At 44.7% G+C, this 15,672-nt stretch overlaps 1 long non-coding RNA gene across 1 annotated transcript; it reads right to left on the bottom strand.

Annotated features, from left to right (window-relative positions):
• Nucleotides 1–786: 786 nt before the first annotated feature.
• On the bottom strand, nt 787–5,161 carry LOC125940346 (uncharacterized). Its single transcript, XR_007463566.1, has 3 exons — nt 4,779–5,161; nt 3,285–3,385; nt 787–1,428 (listed from the first exon to the last, which is right to left on the bottom strand). It is a non-coding gene; the product is annotated as an uncharacterized LOC125940346 (long non-coding RNA).
• Nucleotides 5,162–15,672: the final 10,511 nt, after the last annotated feature.

Here is a 15,672-nt window from a genome sequence, read left to right as displayed (position 1 = left end):
TCGGACAAAAATTTTGCGTATATTCACGGGCTTCTTTCACGCTCGGAAAAACCATTCTATGTTGCACGTATTGAGCAACAGAAAGCTGTATTGGGAGTTTCTCATGTTGCTCTACAATTTACTCATTGACACTTTTCATCTAATTATAATAATTGCGAAGTTGAATAAATAAGTAGGTCTAATTATCGAATTAGGCCGAGTACGAAAAATAGTCTGAGTATCTCCAAGCGACGGTGTACAACATTACCTTGGTCCTGTCCAGCTACGTAGCATTTGCATTTATTTAATGTTTAGCTTAAGTTAACTGAAACAACCTGTATATATGGTAACCCAAAAACAGCCTGTTTGGTGCCACTTAAAGGAATAAATTTTCAATATTAAATTTCATGTACAAAAATTCTAGTTTTGGTGGCCTTGAAAAAAATATATATATTGCAAAGGTCAATTAGGGAAGTACATGAAATGCAGAGCAAGCACACAAGAAACACACCCTGTTATTTTGTACACCAATGTCATGGCAAATCATTGTGAAAAGCTGATTTGGAAAGTCGATATAAAGCTTGACTGGCGCACATTTTTGATATACTGAAACACCGTACGTTTCACACATGAACTTGCTTTAAATAAGGTTTGATCTAGGAGCATCAAGATGAATTTTCGCTCCTCAACAAGATTCCTTGAGCAAGAAAATTTTTTTCCCACCTAAATCATTTTTTTAAAATGTAAATAGAGTTCTCTGAGTTAAAATGCTGTGTAGCAGATTTTCCGATTACAATTCACGTTTCCTTAAATTTTGTAATGCGAAGGCAAGGCATGGTCTGTTAGAAAATATGTTGCTTGAAAATGTTTTTTTTTCTACTGCAAGACAGCCTAAATATGCCAGATTTATTACTGTTTAGGTGCGAAGTGCCGTATCAATGGCGGCCTTATAAAAACAAACCACTGTTCATTAAGGTACTCTACTGGCCACATGCGGATAATACATTGCCAATTTCTAAATTATTTGTACTTGGTGTGATAATGGAAGATTAGGACTTGTACATAAATGAGCAAATAATGTTTATTAAATCAGCCATACTCTGGTTACTGAATGAAGCTTCAAATGAGTGAGTTCACATTTTTTAAACACAGGCCATCATGCATCAGCCAGTAATGCATAAATAAATGTTAAACATCATGCTTAATATTTTCCAACAAGAAATGATTCTACCAAACAGTATAAAAGTATTAAACAGCATATATTAGTTGATTCAAATTAGAATAAAGTGTATACATTTGAGCTGCAAAATTCTAATTTATGCAGGAAATCACCTTTAGCTTTCATAAAAGCGAGAATACTGTTCACGGTTAACCACAAGGAACAGGGACTCCATTGTCTGAGCATCTTGACCATAAGTGCAGGAGATGGCTGTGCTGGAATCTTGCTTCCTGCATTAGCAAACTAACAGAATCATGAGAGTTGACTCTAGATTTCATTACGATTCTATACAGTGCGGGGAATTTGATAAGGCAACAAGCTTCTGAAAACAACACCCCTAATTATTGTGACCGAACACAAGGCACAGCTCAATTGGGCAAAAGTTCCAGTTTTCAAATTTAGAAACCGCGATCACTAAGTGATCGTGAATACAAAATGGCATAGAAGCAAAAATGAATATACAGTAGCCTTTTCACTATGGAAAATAAGAGCATAAAATGTAGACTCTACCAACGACATCTCTTAGCAATGGGCATTTCTCCAGGAGCATGGATGTGACCGCAATATAAAACTCACAATATAAAATCTGCAATGTAGTTGTGCATTACACTTCAGAAGCACTGCAGCAGGAGACTTCATGGGAGAAGACACAATAAGACTGCTGTGCTCAAGGCATGAGAAAATAATTGTTTTTCACGCAATATTTATACACTCCGAGACGAAGAGCACTATTGTACAGAGAGAGTGCACAACAGACGAAAATGACGAAACCCCCAACTGCATTCTCACCTGCCCTGCATTACAGTAGCAAAGCAGTACTTGCATCTAGCTCAACAATGTCCAACTCTCCACTGCAGTCTATAAGGCCTTTTCTGTATACGTAGTTATTTTTATTTATTGTATATTTCTTTACTGACTGAGTAAGAATCAGTGTTTCAGCACATTTCCCTGGAAAATATAGATATCCTGCCAACTATTTTTTGCCCTTGTTAGCTAGGCAATAGGCTGACAAGTACTATTCCCTTATTTATACTTACAATCCTTCCTGATGCTCCGAATTTCTACTTTGTGCTCTGAACAGTGACGTATGTCCTTCTCAGTTTATGTTGGCTTCCTAGAATTTATGTGGTCCTTCATATTGTAGCTGCTCAACTAGAGCCTAAAATTACCTGCTGTCTCCTAAAAGCACCATCTTTATTGGACAACATATCCTACGTTTCCCCCTCACTGTGGGGGAGTTTATGTAAGTGCTGACCTATTTACTAGACCGCAGTGCCACAACTATTTTTCATCCTGTGTTGCCACTACATGCATGAGTCACAATGGCTGCAAATTGGCTCCCTGCCCTACCCTCTCCGATTCCAGGTCACTCTCTCTCCTAAATGTACACTTTGCCACCTGGAGAATATCCAAAAGCATTGCATCCTCATGAAAAGTGCTCCTGTTAATCTCCTTTTTCTCTTCTCCTGTAACGACTGTGTTAAATCAAACATGCTTGCGAATTTCATGAGCAGCTCAGTAAACGAAATAGGCACATGGTTTGCTGAAAAGAGGTTTTCAACTACCATAAGAAGCCACGGTTTCTTGCAATTTCTTCAATTCCCTTGCAGTCTTGATAGCAATCTAGCACATTTTGATTTTGATACTGTTTTCAAAACAATAACAGCCGAAATTTTGAGGTTGTGATAATTATGTGATAATTAAAGTTAGAGGAGTTTGACGCAATGAGCAAATAAGAATCGCATTGCAGAGGGTAAACAAATACTCTTTTCCCACAAATAAATTGGTAGGAGGAGGGTAACTTGAAATGAGCACTGAATGCACAATACAGAATATGATGCTGAAATGCCCCAATCTCTGAATATCCTTGCACAAAAGAAAAACTTCATTATGAAAGCAATGATGAAATTGCAAGTATATACTTCATAGTCGTCATATCTGCAATGTGCACTGTGCCATCGGCAATATCTAAAAACTGCATACACACAACTGCACAAAATATGAACCTAAGGCTATCAAGGGAGCCTCACAGTATTAAATGGAAACTTGTTTCAGAATACTCGACTACACGCCTATATCTACTTACAATGTTGTCTTGTCTGAAGGCAAACATAAGTGGCTTTCCCCTGATGGGTTTCTGATGGAGAGCACAAAGGCTGCGAATTGTGAGGCTGTCATCTGAATGACCTGCAAGAAATGACATTTTTAGTTCCACATAAACAAATGCTACCAGAACGAGAGACAAGATCACTGGCAATAAAGGTGATTTTGGTTGGCAAGAGAAAAATCAAAGTATGGACTCGGTACAGCTTACTTAGAAAAAAAAAGCCTCATACCACAGATGTTGCAGTGAAAGTTCATTGCATTGAAATTTCCACACACATATACGTTTGCCTGCTCATACACTGTTGCCAGTGCTGTGCCAGCGGTATTTCTATTGTTTAATATTTCTTTTAGTGCTCACTAAGTTTATTACCAGCTATGAAAGCGGCTAAGTTGAATGTAATGAGTAATCTTAGGGCCACATTGCAAATATATACTCGATCACACTAGTGACTTGGGCTACTATGTTGGCTATAAATAGGGTGAATGAAACAAATTTGATTAATTATTGTTTCCTTGCCTTTTCTGGCCAAACAGCACCAGAGAGTTGTACAATTCAGTGGCAAATCCGTGATAAATGCAAGAGGAATGCGTTAGAATGTCGCAACTCCTTGCAGGTCTCAAATCCATTATTTAAACCATGTTCACCACATTTGCAAAGTGTTGTTCAACAAGTCACTTTACACAAGTCCTGCCCTTTCGAGGAGCGAAGTCTTACACACACACATGCACACCTGCACCACATGACTTGCTTTCAACAATTTACACACAAACATATGCTTTTTTTTTACACTTTGACACTTCTACTCAGAAAGCATTAAAAATTTATTGGACTCACTGCAACCTTCTCAATTAAACCTACAGCTCAATCAAACACATTCTCGAGTCCGAGGGCATGCCTTATAAATTCCATTTTTACGAATTATAATTGGGCTATAGAGGACAATATTCGAAGGGCATGAGAACCACCCCAGAGAGACCTAAATCTGAGCACTTCATATCATCAGTAAAAGCTGCTTAAACCAATTGCTATATGCGGAATATCGCAAATAACCAATTCACAATTTAAGCAGTTGTCTCCTTGAATTCGGGAGTGTTACGTGTCAAAACGACAATTTGATTAAGGGGCACGGGATAGCGGGTGACTCTGGATTGATCCTGACCCCTAGGGGTTTTTCAACGTGCCCCCAATGCACGAGACACGGGCGTTTTTGCATTTGTAGGCAAAAGATTTTTTGTGCGGGCGAAAAGGGCGGCAGCATTTCGCCCGCCGCCGCCTCATAAGCAGTTGCCTACTTCAAGGAAATGTGGGCTAACCCAAGGTAGACGTTTCACGATCGAAATTAGTGTAATCGTGAAACACACTTTCCGGATTTCTGATTCATGTATTTATGCTGTTGATGAAACGTTTATTTCACAATAACAATCAAGGAAGTGGATTCATCCGGGTAGAGGAGGGGAAAAGGAGGAAACTTACACCTTCCACTGGTCCTCCGGCGCCTCCATATATTCCAGAGTGGCTCTACACCAAACTCGGTTTTCAGGGCGGGGACAGCCGCTGCACCAATTTTGAAGAGGTTTATTGCGTGTAAAACTACCGACTTTATTCAATACACACACACACACAAGCACGCGCGCCCCCGCAAAAAATTCACAAAACACGTACGCGCGCGCGCGCGCGCACATACATAGCACTCACAAAACACGCACGCACGAACGCACGCGCAAGAACATAGAGACCCGCATACAAGCACGCGCACTCGCAAAGCGCTCACAAAACACGTGCGCGCGCGCGCGCACGCACACACGCAAAGTACTCACAAAACACGCACGAACGCACGCACGCGCAAGCACATAGAGACCCACATACAAGCACGCACGCACAAGCAAAACGCCCGCAAAGCAGCAACGCGCGCGCGCGCGCTCTCCAACATGCAAAGCAATCACACAACAGGCACGCGCGCACATACAAAGCGCTCACAAAACACGCACGAACGCACGCACGCGCAAGCACATAGAGACCCGCATACAAGCACGCGCGCGCGCGCACGCACACATACAAAACACTCAAAAAACATGCACGAACGCACGTACGCAGCGCTCAGAAAAAACGCACGGACGCACGCACGCGCAAGCACATAGAGACCCGCATACAAGCACGCGCGCGCGCGCACGCACACATACAAAACACTCAAAAAACATGCACGAACGCACGTACGCAGCGCTCAGAAAAAACGCACGGACGCACGCACGCACACGTACGCGCGCGCTAACACACACCACACACACACACACACAAACGGAGAGAGAAAGAGCCCAAAACACGCTGAAGAAGGCGTCCGGCAAGCAGCAGCATCAGCAGTACGCGGGCGCGCGAGGGAGAGCCAATATTGCGCCGGTACTCTCGAAAGGTGAAGCCAGTCGTCACTTCTTTTTCTACTCGACACAAAACGAACGACCGTGTTATAAGCCGCGCTGAACTCGCAAGAACACCACATTTCCGATAGTTCAAGCGCTCAGAAACAAAGCGGGATTATGCAGGCGCACCACGCCCGACGTGGCCACAGAAACGTTAGTCACACGGGGGCAATTGAGGTAGCCATCTTGCTAGTCACACGGGGGCAATCGAGGTAGCCATCTTGCCGTTGTACTGCGTGCAACTGCTTTTGCGCTTACATTAGTGAAATATGCTATCGGATCACAATGACATCCTTCTACAGCCAACAATAACACGTAATCAAATAAAGAAACACCAAATGAACGGACACTTGCCTGAAACTTTCCATACTGACAGTAGTATACCGACCGCCGACACCGGGCACGTTGCAACTGCTCGTATCTGCTTCCGTGGATCCATCTTCCAACGCGTGCCAAGGCTTTGAGTTGAGGTGGGGCACGATTAATACACAACGCACGGACCACGTCTCTGATTAGACCGCACATAAAACCAATCACACGTTTAAAATTATTTCCCAGAGCGCGAGACGCGGACAAAGACAACGCATCTTTTGAAGCAAGAGTCAATGAGGTGACGTAGCAGCTTCCGCCGTCCCACCCTGCCGCGCGCCGGGTTGTCTAGGCAACGGTAAAGCGTCGTAGCGTCAGTTCCGGTCGCTCTTCAGTCGGGAGGGCGCAGCCGCGTAAAATCGCGCTGCGCCGAACTCAGTCGAACTATAACAATTATCTGCCGTTGCCCCTTTATTCTCACAGCTTTGCTTGTTGGCGTGGCCGCGTGCTTGCTGCCACTTCGTTGTGGTCTCTAGCTGTACCGGTGAGCTGGGAGTGGCGAATACGTTTCGTGTCGAGCGTTAAGGTGTTTTTTTTTTCTTTTTTTACGATGTCTGGGCTGCATAACTTTGAGTGCATCGCAGAAATCTTGACCGTGAGTGAGCCGATCAGCGCGCTTCTACAGGTACGATCAAAATACCAGCTGCGTCCGATCAAGGAGACCATGCCAGGTCACAGCATAAAGTTTCAGCGAGATCGTGGCTCGATAAGAGCGCTACATCATTGGTCGTGCCACGTGTGAGGCGCAAGCATTCACATCACTCGTGGCGTCTGCCAAAGGAGTGACAGTTGTGCTCTTCCGCAGTACGTGTTTCGGTTTTCCATATTTCCATAGTCCGGAATTCATTACACTGAAGCAATTAGCGGCATCAGTTCTTGGCATTCAAAGAACCATTTATGAACTATATCGATGATGGACTTCAATTAAGTAAGCAGGATCGTCTGACTTGGTTGGTTGACAAGTGAATTAGCCTAATTTTTATGCCTGCGTGTCTAATTACTACCTTGAATCGCTTAAAAAGACATCTCACCGGGGTTCGCAACTTTTTGTTGGGCTGTTAAGGGCACTGCTAAATTCCTGCAAAATTTTGCGAGTTGCTTGCGCGTTTTCATTCAATTACTGCAGTTTGTATTAAAAGTGTCTAATTGCACTGTAGTATCACAGTGAGAACTAAATCTAATGATATTTCATGAAATTGCAAGTGAATGTGTCTACTTTTCAAGATAATACGTTTTGGAGTGCCCGTCATGCCAGTAACATCAGTATCTTAGAAAAAAATGACATACATAGACACATGGCTCATTGCGCGGACGTATGCGCGTTCTTATGGCCAGATTTATGCATGCATCCTTGTGTTCAACACCCTTCAGACGTCAATTTAACACCCTTCTTCGAGCAACTTCACACCTTATGTGCCGTATACACCCAAATGGTAGGGTGTTTTTAACAAAATGGGTGCTAAAAGGGTGTGCACGAGGGTGTAAATGCGGAAAACACCCATTTTAACACCCTTAAGGGTGTGAAAATGTTTAGTGTGTACGCTATAAACACACGCTTGCAGAGCTCCGCTGTTTTATCCGATTTCACAAGCGTGCAACTGGCTTAATTTTTTCCCTTCCTCCATGGTGTAATCCTCGTAAACGACCTGCAAAATGTCGGCACTACTTGGCGTAGTAACAAAAGAGCAGGAGCACCGCTAGCGCGTGCGCGTAGCTCTCGCTGTGCTGCGACAGAAAGTTGTTGTCGGGTACAGATGCTCAGTGTGACATACACAGATGCTCAGTGTGAAACTAATGCGTGCGCGCACAACGCTGATACCCACAGCGGAAGCCAGAACGCGGCCCTGGCTCCGGCACAACTGATTGCGTGGAATTGTTGCTTCGAATCGTTGCTTTTGCAGACAGACGCACTGCGCGTCTCTGGAGACCAAATTCCCCACACACGGACCTCACATGCGTATCCATACTAAGACAGCCCAACGTCGCCAACGGTGACAGCATGAACGCCTATCACGACAAACTGCGCAAAAATAGTGGGGAGTATGCCCGGTACCCAGTGCTTAAGAACACATGTGCTATGTGTTACGTTAGTACACTTTAAACATACGTAACTCTTTTTTAATAGAGAGAATATACCGCGTTTGGCGGTTGGTCACCATTTGCGACTCAAGTGATAAGTAATAAGCGGTAGGTTATGTTCAAGATCTCGGGCACTTCTTGGCATCTCAGGGACCGTTTTGTTTGTCTATCCCATTATGCAATGTGTCCTTTCACCTAGTTCGTCGCATTATCATTCCCCATTGTGACCCTCCTCCTTCTCCTCTTCCTCTTCCCTTACGTAGAGTAGCAGGCCAGATGCTCCCTATTCCGGCCGACCTCTCTACATTTTCAAATCAATAAACTACTTTGACTGTCCCATTCGAACGTAACGCGAAAATACGTTGGCATCAGCTCAGGTATCCGCAGTCTCATTCATCTCTGCCAATTGGAAGCCTCTCCTACAACGTTCGCCAAATTGACATACTGAGCACGAAATGTCTACTTCCATCTTTCATTCGTCTAGGTTAGATATATTATTTTAAAGTTGTATGCTCTGAAAGAGGTGCGTTGCTATGGCCGTTGATTTGGTTTACTGCTATTTTGTTAACGGGAACACATTTGCGAAACCCTGTGCAAGGACTAGAGCAGCTTTGGAGGTTTAGGAGGATGGGTTTTAGCGGGCATTGCAATTACTCATTTGGCTCCAATAACAGTTCCGACTAGGAAGCCTGCATGCAAGCGTGCATGTATAGGCTCCTTAGTTAAAACGTACTGCCTCTAGTGCCTAGGTATTTCTTTCCTGAAAATCTAGGGACTTTAATAATACTGCCCTTTGAACCGTTATTTTTGCTGCCATCTGGCAACCTCACTCATACAGGATCTCTCCGAAGTAACCGGTTCGACCGCGGTTTCAACCCATATATAAGGTCGTCATAAGGTGACATCTCGTGTCTGTTCGTCAGAGTGTGCGGTGTGCTCCCGTCGGGAACAGTACAGCGCATCGCCATAGCGATCTCATTCGCTTTCTCAGCTGTACATGTCAGCCCCAGCTGAATACTGTGGGCAGGGTCGGCACGCTTTATCAAGGCAATGCGTTGACGTGTGGTATACTGTTTGTCTCAAGGTGTCTGCCATGTTTCTGCCATTCTACGTGGGAATGCTGCAAACCACCCGGCTTACCTAGAATACCCAACCCCTCCCCATCCCAGTGGGAAGCCGCTCTTTCCAGCACAGCCTTCGACGACCAGCGATGCCTGATCGACCGGGCCAGCCGGATAGCAGCAGCAAATGGGGCCCTGGACTGAGGGCTCCACCCTTTGGGACTTCGTTTTAAAACATAAAATAAAGTTTTCTACTACTACTACTACTACTACTGCCATGTTTCTGCACTGTAGCGCACTGGTTGCGCTGTCTGATGCACAGCATTGCAGTTTGCACTGTGTATTCATTAACAGATGAGTACCCCAGCTCCGTCACGCGAAAAGTGTAATGCCCTGTATCTGCCCAAAAATAGGTAATTAGTGAAGTTCCGCTCTTTGATTGTGCCCACTTGATGAGTGCTTGCCACAGGCGCCAAGCGGAGCTGAAGTCAAGTGTGTTATTGAGCTCATCACAAACCGCATGCCAGTTATCCCTCGTGCGAGACCTTGAGCAGGTAGGGATATCCGCATTTATTCGAGCTATGCATATCGTCAGTTTGCCGTTCTAATTGTTCAGATTCCATATACGGATGAGGCTGTGTGAGTGCCTGCGTGTGCTGACATGTGCCGCCGCGAACACTTTCGGCCCAGTTACAATAGTCCGGTGATTCTAGAGGGTCAATCGGGGCTGCTTTCCTAAAGGCGTGCCAGTTAGTGTGAATGTGTTCTCTCATGCGTCATTCGAATCGGCGTGCGTGAATTTCCACATGGAGCAGAGTATGACCACTCAAAAGAGTTTCTTGAGTGTTGTGCCATTGTCTTTGCTCCGTTATTGAGCGTGAGGTCTGGGGTGGTGTCTCCATGTCTTGTGGGTAAGTTCGAGTCAGTAAGGTTGGTAAACTGGCGCCGCTGTAATATGCTCACGAATTTGGTCACATTTGCTAGACTGCTGTTGTATACCCAGGCAGTTTGGGGTTTGCGAGGACCAACCGATGCGAGGACCAAGGCAGCAGCAGGCGGGAACACATCACTCAAGCCCTCTGCGTGCCGCAGAGGTGTTAGTGAACGAATTGAAGTTCCCAAAGTAAAATGCGTCAGAAAATTCGTTATGTCCGACTTACACACAACCTACAGGCACGATAGCGTCAGATTGTACTTTGAATGTACGAGCAAATAATACGAATATACGAGAAAACCTAATTCTGTTACGTGAAAACTCAAACACAGACCCCTTTTTTCTTGCTTACTGGGATATGAACCATTGATGAGTCACTGCTTGTAGCCTTTGGCTTACGGGGTATGAGCCATTGTTCTGCGCTTCACTGCCGCCGGGATCGGCCCTCCATTGTTTTCTATCGGGCCCCGTGTCGCCGAAAATCCGGTGTCGGCGTCAACGGCGCCCGATAACGCTTTCGCGTTCCACTCTTAAAGGCGAAGCTTAAGCGTCCTCCAAATTTATGGGGCTTAACACCCAGGAATAATGATTTAAGTGCTTCATCCCAGCAATATATTACTAGGTAATGCCTCATCTGTTTCTTGTGATTATATTTTCGCCGCCCCAACACATTGGTTAGGAAGAGGGTTTCCTCAGCGAAGAAGCGTTCTTTTTGACAAACCCGTATCGGTCTCCTTTGTGGCTTCTTGCTACATTTGGGTGGGAGACCATTTCTCCCGGCCATGATACTTCCTCCACCTTGGAGGATTCCGCAGAACAGACTTATGCTTGAATGATCGTCATACAATCATCACTATACATTCGTGACGTACCGTCGTCGTTATGGTGTCGTGGCCGTCCCATCAACATTATTGGGATTTCGTCATCCTACTCTCCTTAAGCCGTCGTCGTTACGCCATTGTCTCCACGCAGTCGTCGTGACGCAGTCGTCATAATTCCTCCGTTGTTTGGTCGTAGTTATTTCTTCTCCATTACTCTAGCGTAATTATGATGTCGTCATTGAAGAGTGAATATGCCGTCCTTGTCCTGTCATCGTCGTCATTGCGTCGTCGTCAGAATGTCGCTGTCGTGCCATACCACCGTCGTGATGCCGTGTTGGTCGTTTAATCACCGCACTATGGCTTCGACATTGGACTGTCAGCATGCCGCCATCGACACACCATCGCCGTCATGCTATGGTTGCCATGCACCAGTCTTCATCCAATTTTTCTCTTACTGCTGTCGTGTAACCATCGTCATTGCGTCGTTGTCATACCGTCGTCCGGATGCTATCGTGGTCGTTCCATCGTGGCCGTTGTAACTTCGTTATCCCAATCTCGTGCCACCGTCGTAGCCGTGCTGTCGCCGTCGCACAGTCGTCGTCGGACCATTGTATTCATGCCATTGTTGTCACGCTGTCCTCCTGACATCGCGATTGCTTCAGAAGCAATTTCCAGACGTCGTCATGTCATCGCCGTGACAGTGCCTTTTTGGTTTCACTGACGTTATTCTTTCTCCGTCATTCTAGCGTAACCAAGCTAGCGTCGTTCAATCGTAAATATGCCTCCGTTGTTATGCCGTCGTCGTCATCAGACGGCAGTTGTCGTGCATCCGTTGTCATGCGACGGCAATACAGGTTGCCGCTACACTGCTTGAATGCTAATTGCATTACCGCCGACAGTCATTGTAAAGTGGGTTCTGCTGTAGAGCACTGCACGGGCTCGGGCTTACCCGAAAGCCCGGGCCCGGCCCAGCCCGTGGGCCGGGCCGGGCCGGGTAGAACAGTTTTTTCACGGGCTCGGGCCGGGCTCGGGCACGGCGTGTGCTTTTTGACCCGGTTCCGGGCCGGGCTCGTGTTTTTTGACGTGGGCCCGGGCCGGGCTCGGGCTTTCTGGTGGTGTGCATGTAACGTGCAGCGAGTTATTTTCGGGCACCTCAACTCTGAAAAACATTATTTTTCGGTCTCGGGCCGGGTTCGGGCCGGTTTCGAGTTGGGCTCGGGCCGGGCTAGGGCCTAAGGTAAAGGGGTGGCGGGCCGGGCCGGGCGGGTAACGCAGATTATTTCCGGGCCCGGGTCTCGCCATAAAAGTTTTGATCGGACTCGGGTGGGCAGCCCAACGTAAAAATCGGCCCCTGCAGTGCTCTATTCGTGTGTCTTTTTACCGCGACTGATACACAAGCTGGAAAATGTCATGTAAGCTCGTTTTTTTTTCAGTACCATCTCCGGTGGCGTATGTGAATGAGGACATGTGCTTCGTCCAGGCAACTTCCAAAGCCGTCACAATTTGTATTTCGCTTAACCTCTCCAAAGGAATGGAGAGGTTTAGCTAGGATAGTATTAAAAACAACGGTTGTGGCACAAACTGTATGACACGTTTTATACCATGTTAACATGTTGACAACTAATATAGCGTTAAAAGGCTCATTTAAAAAGCACATGTAATTAGGATAAATCAATAAGTGAAGACAAAAGAATACCTAACTGTCCAAATATCTACCCGCATATTTAGGCACTGTTTGAAAAGACAGCCGACAGAATCCCCCAAGTACAACTGGTAAGTGGAAAGCTCATGGAACATGATGTCGCGAGAGATTATGCCCCATTATGTGTTTGTTTCACTAACTGGTTATTGATACGCGTATCGATTCAAAAGGGGGTAGTTTCTTGCACATTATTTGCTTGAATGCGGGAGTTCTCGTACAAAATAGAGCAAGGACAAATACGAATTGCGCAAACTGTCAACTATTTATTGCTCGCAATCGAGCATCTGATACAGAATGTTCTATATAGCTGGGCCAAAAAAAATGCCTGCGGCAGATTGCACAAATCATTTGATCTAAAATATTTGACTAGGCCGCCATTACTTTAGAAAAATCAAAATGCTTAATTTAATAGGTAACATAGGCACAATAATTAGGATACTAAATATTTGCTTTGCGGCACATATTTCAATCTACGAATAGTAGGGAGTGAGTATGCAAAGCACATAAACTTAGAACGAATTCTCAGGACTATGCCATATTCTAGATAATAATTTTGAAAGTGTCCTAAGAAATTCATTATAGTTCCAGTTACTTTCCAACGGATGCAGTGACATCTTTGCAACCGCTGAACCTTCGAAGTACCTTTTATTGTGAATTGTCCTTGAATGCTTCTGTACATATGAACGAAGTAACATGTGAAGCTACTGAGACTGTTTTTATTAAAAACAATTTCAAATCAGTCATAACAATTCAGTCTCCTTTTTTTCACTCAACGAGGCTAATAGCCACAGTTATTATTTTGCTTCAAAGCAAAGCGCAGTGCATATAGAACAACCACAAACGTTTGCAGCTCTGGGCCTATATATATTTTGAAACATCTTCCCTCACGAGAAAAATCACATAAGAAATCTTCATATTTTATATTTTCAGTAGCTTTCAATATATGTCTCCTAAAGTCATCTCAAAAATAAACTGTGCTCAATACAAACCATCTGCAAATTAGCAAAAACCATTTGCAATCTGGAAAAGCTGCAATGTTAGAGGCTTTTTTAGCTCAATGCCTGAGTCTGCATCTATGTTGTTGTTGACCTTAATGTTGTTGTCCTGCCGAGAAGCCACCAAACTTCCTGCCAATTATATGCATTCCTTCGAAGAGCTGCCCTGTAAATTACGTGTAAGTGTAAATTTCATCGCAACACCGCTTTTTTTCCTTAGCTTTTTTTTGCAGGCAACATACTACGCACTTGCTTTATGTGGGTCTCAGGACGAAGAGGTGCCTTCAACTTACTGCGAATTCATCATGATAACGCAATGTGGAGGCAAAGCGACGAAAGTATATGACAGAAGTATTTGTGCTGACAACAATCAAGTTAACAGGCCTAGTGCTTGAACGCTGCATCCTGAAAGCTTTGCAACATTAATAAAGAGAACGAGCTGACGCACAGTTGTAGAAGCGGATTCTTTCTGGCAGCGGTGGCGTGAGGGATCGAGCAGGGAACACCTGGCAATGAGTGTCCGAGTAGTGGTTAAGTTTGCTCTCATGTTCAAATCCGCCACCAGTTTTACGTGGATGCAGCCACGTTAACGACTGGTCAATATAATGTCAATTGTCGGTCTGAATATCTTGCCTGGTAGCATAATTAATTACAAAGTGCGGCAGCAAAAATCACTCCTGCGAATTACGCTCTATAAGCTTTGGCACTATATTTACTCATTTTGTAAGCCATAATTACCTTCCCAGAGCCATACCGCAGGTATCGAAATGTCAATTTAACTGCAATAATTTTACTTTCAAGGATAAGTAAATTTGGATCCCTAGTAAAGAATACTGTCTTCTGTAAGTTTCAATTTTGAAGCGTTTGTGAAATAATTCACAGAATTCGACGGATGTCATTACTGACTTATCGCCTTATTTGAATATGAGTAATGGACACGAGAACTTCAGCTGATGAACAGACAAAGCTTGTTGCTGAAAGGGGGACTGTGAGTTGTCCTGCAGCAGCTCCGTCTGCAACAATAAATGCACAGTGTTAAGTAGTATCTCAAGCTGTGGAAGAAAATTTGTTTTAACATGCTACGTATTATCATTGAAATAGAGAAGCCAGTTATGAAATTTTGAACTGATATTTATTAGATTGGTTATTAAACTGTAAAAAAGTTAATGCAAGCTATGTGTCAGAAAGGTCTAACGCATGTCACCTAAAGCAACTAACCACATAGATCACCTAACCTAACGAATGTCACTTCGCGCTGTAGTTAAAACCACGTACCTTCTCACACCATGTCCGTACCTGTCAAATGTCATAGGCAATCTGCCAAGTCCGCCGAAGCGCGCTCAGCGCGATTCCCTCCTCTCCCCCGGTGCTCTTCCCGCTATGAGCGCCGAAGCACGACGTCAATTAAGTGCGCCTGTATTCCTATTGGCTCCTAAGGTGTGACGCCACACCTCCCTCTCCATCATTCACATACCCTCTCAAACATCCTCTCCTTCTTTCGTTCTTCCTCTGCACTTAGGACGTGCCACACTTCGTTCCTCCTCCCCTCTCTTGCAACGTTTGCCATGCCACGAGGAAGTCGCTGTCACCACCGGGTTTCCGTTCGAATTAGCTTCCTGTGCTGACCCATTAAAACACAAGGGTGCTGCTCATCTTCACAGAAAGACAGAAGCCACGAAACCTCGCCGTAATGTATCAAGTAACTGAAATACTAAATACGACTCGAAATAACGTCTCAATATCATTGGGTCAGGAGAAACACGCCATTTATAATGAACGTAGTTTAGTGCACCTATATAGCGAATGCACAAAATTGATCCCCTATCGGCCGCTACCAGATAATGTTAACGTTTTTGCAGGTTTCATAAAACACAACAAAGCCTCCAAACTAGAACTCAGTATGCAAACGATCATTGTAACTAAGTAGCAGTAAACTGTTTTGAGTGAACAGATAGCTTGCAACCGAAGTTGACACAAAAGAATAAAAGGTCT

Source organism: Dermacentor silvarum, chromosome 9 (assembly GCF_013339745.2).
Source record: "Dermacentor silvarum isolate Dsil-2018 chromosome 9, BIME_Dsil_1.4, whole genome shotgun sequence".
Taxonomy (NCBI): domain Eukaryota; kingdom Metazoa; phylum Arthropoda; class Arachnida; order Ixodida; family Ixodidae; genus Dermacentor; species Dermacentor silvarum.
This window is presented reverse-complemented; position numbering and strand designations above follow the sequence as displayed.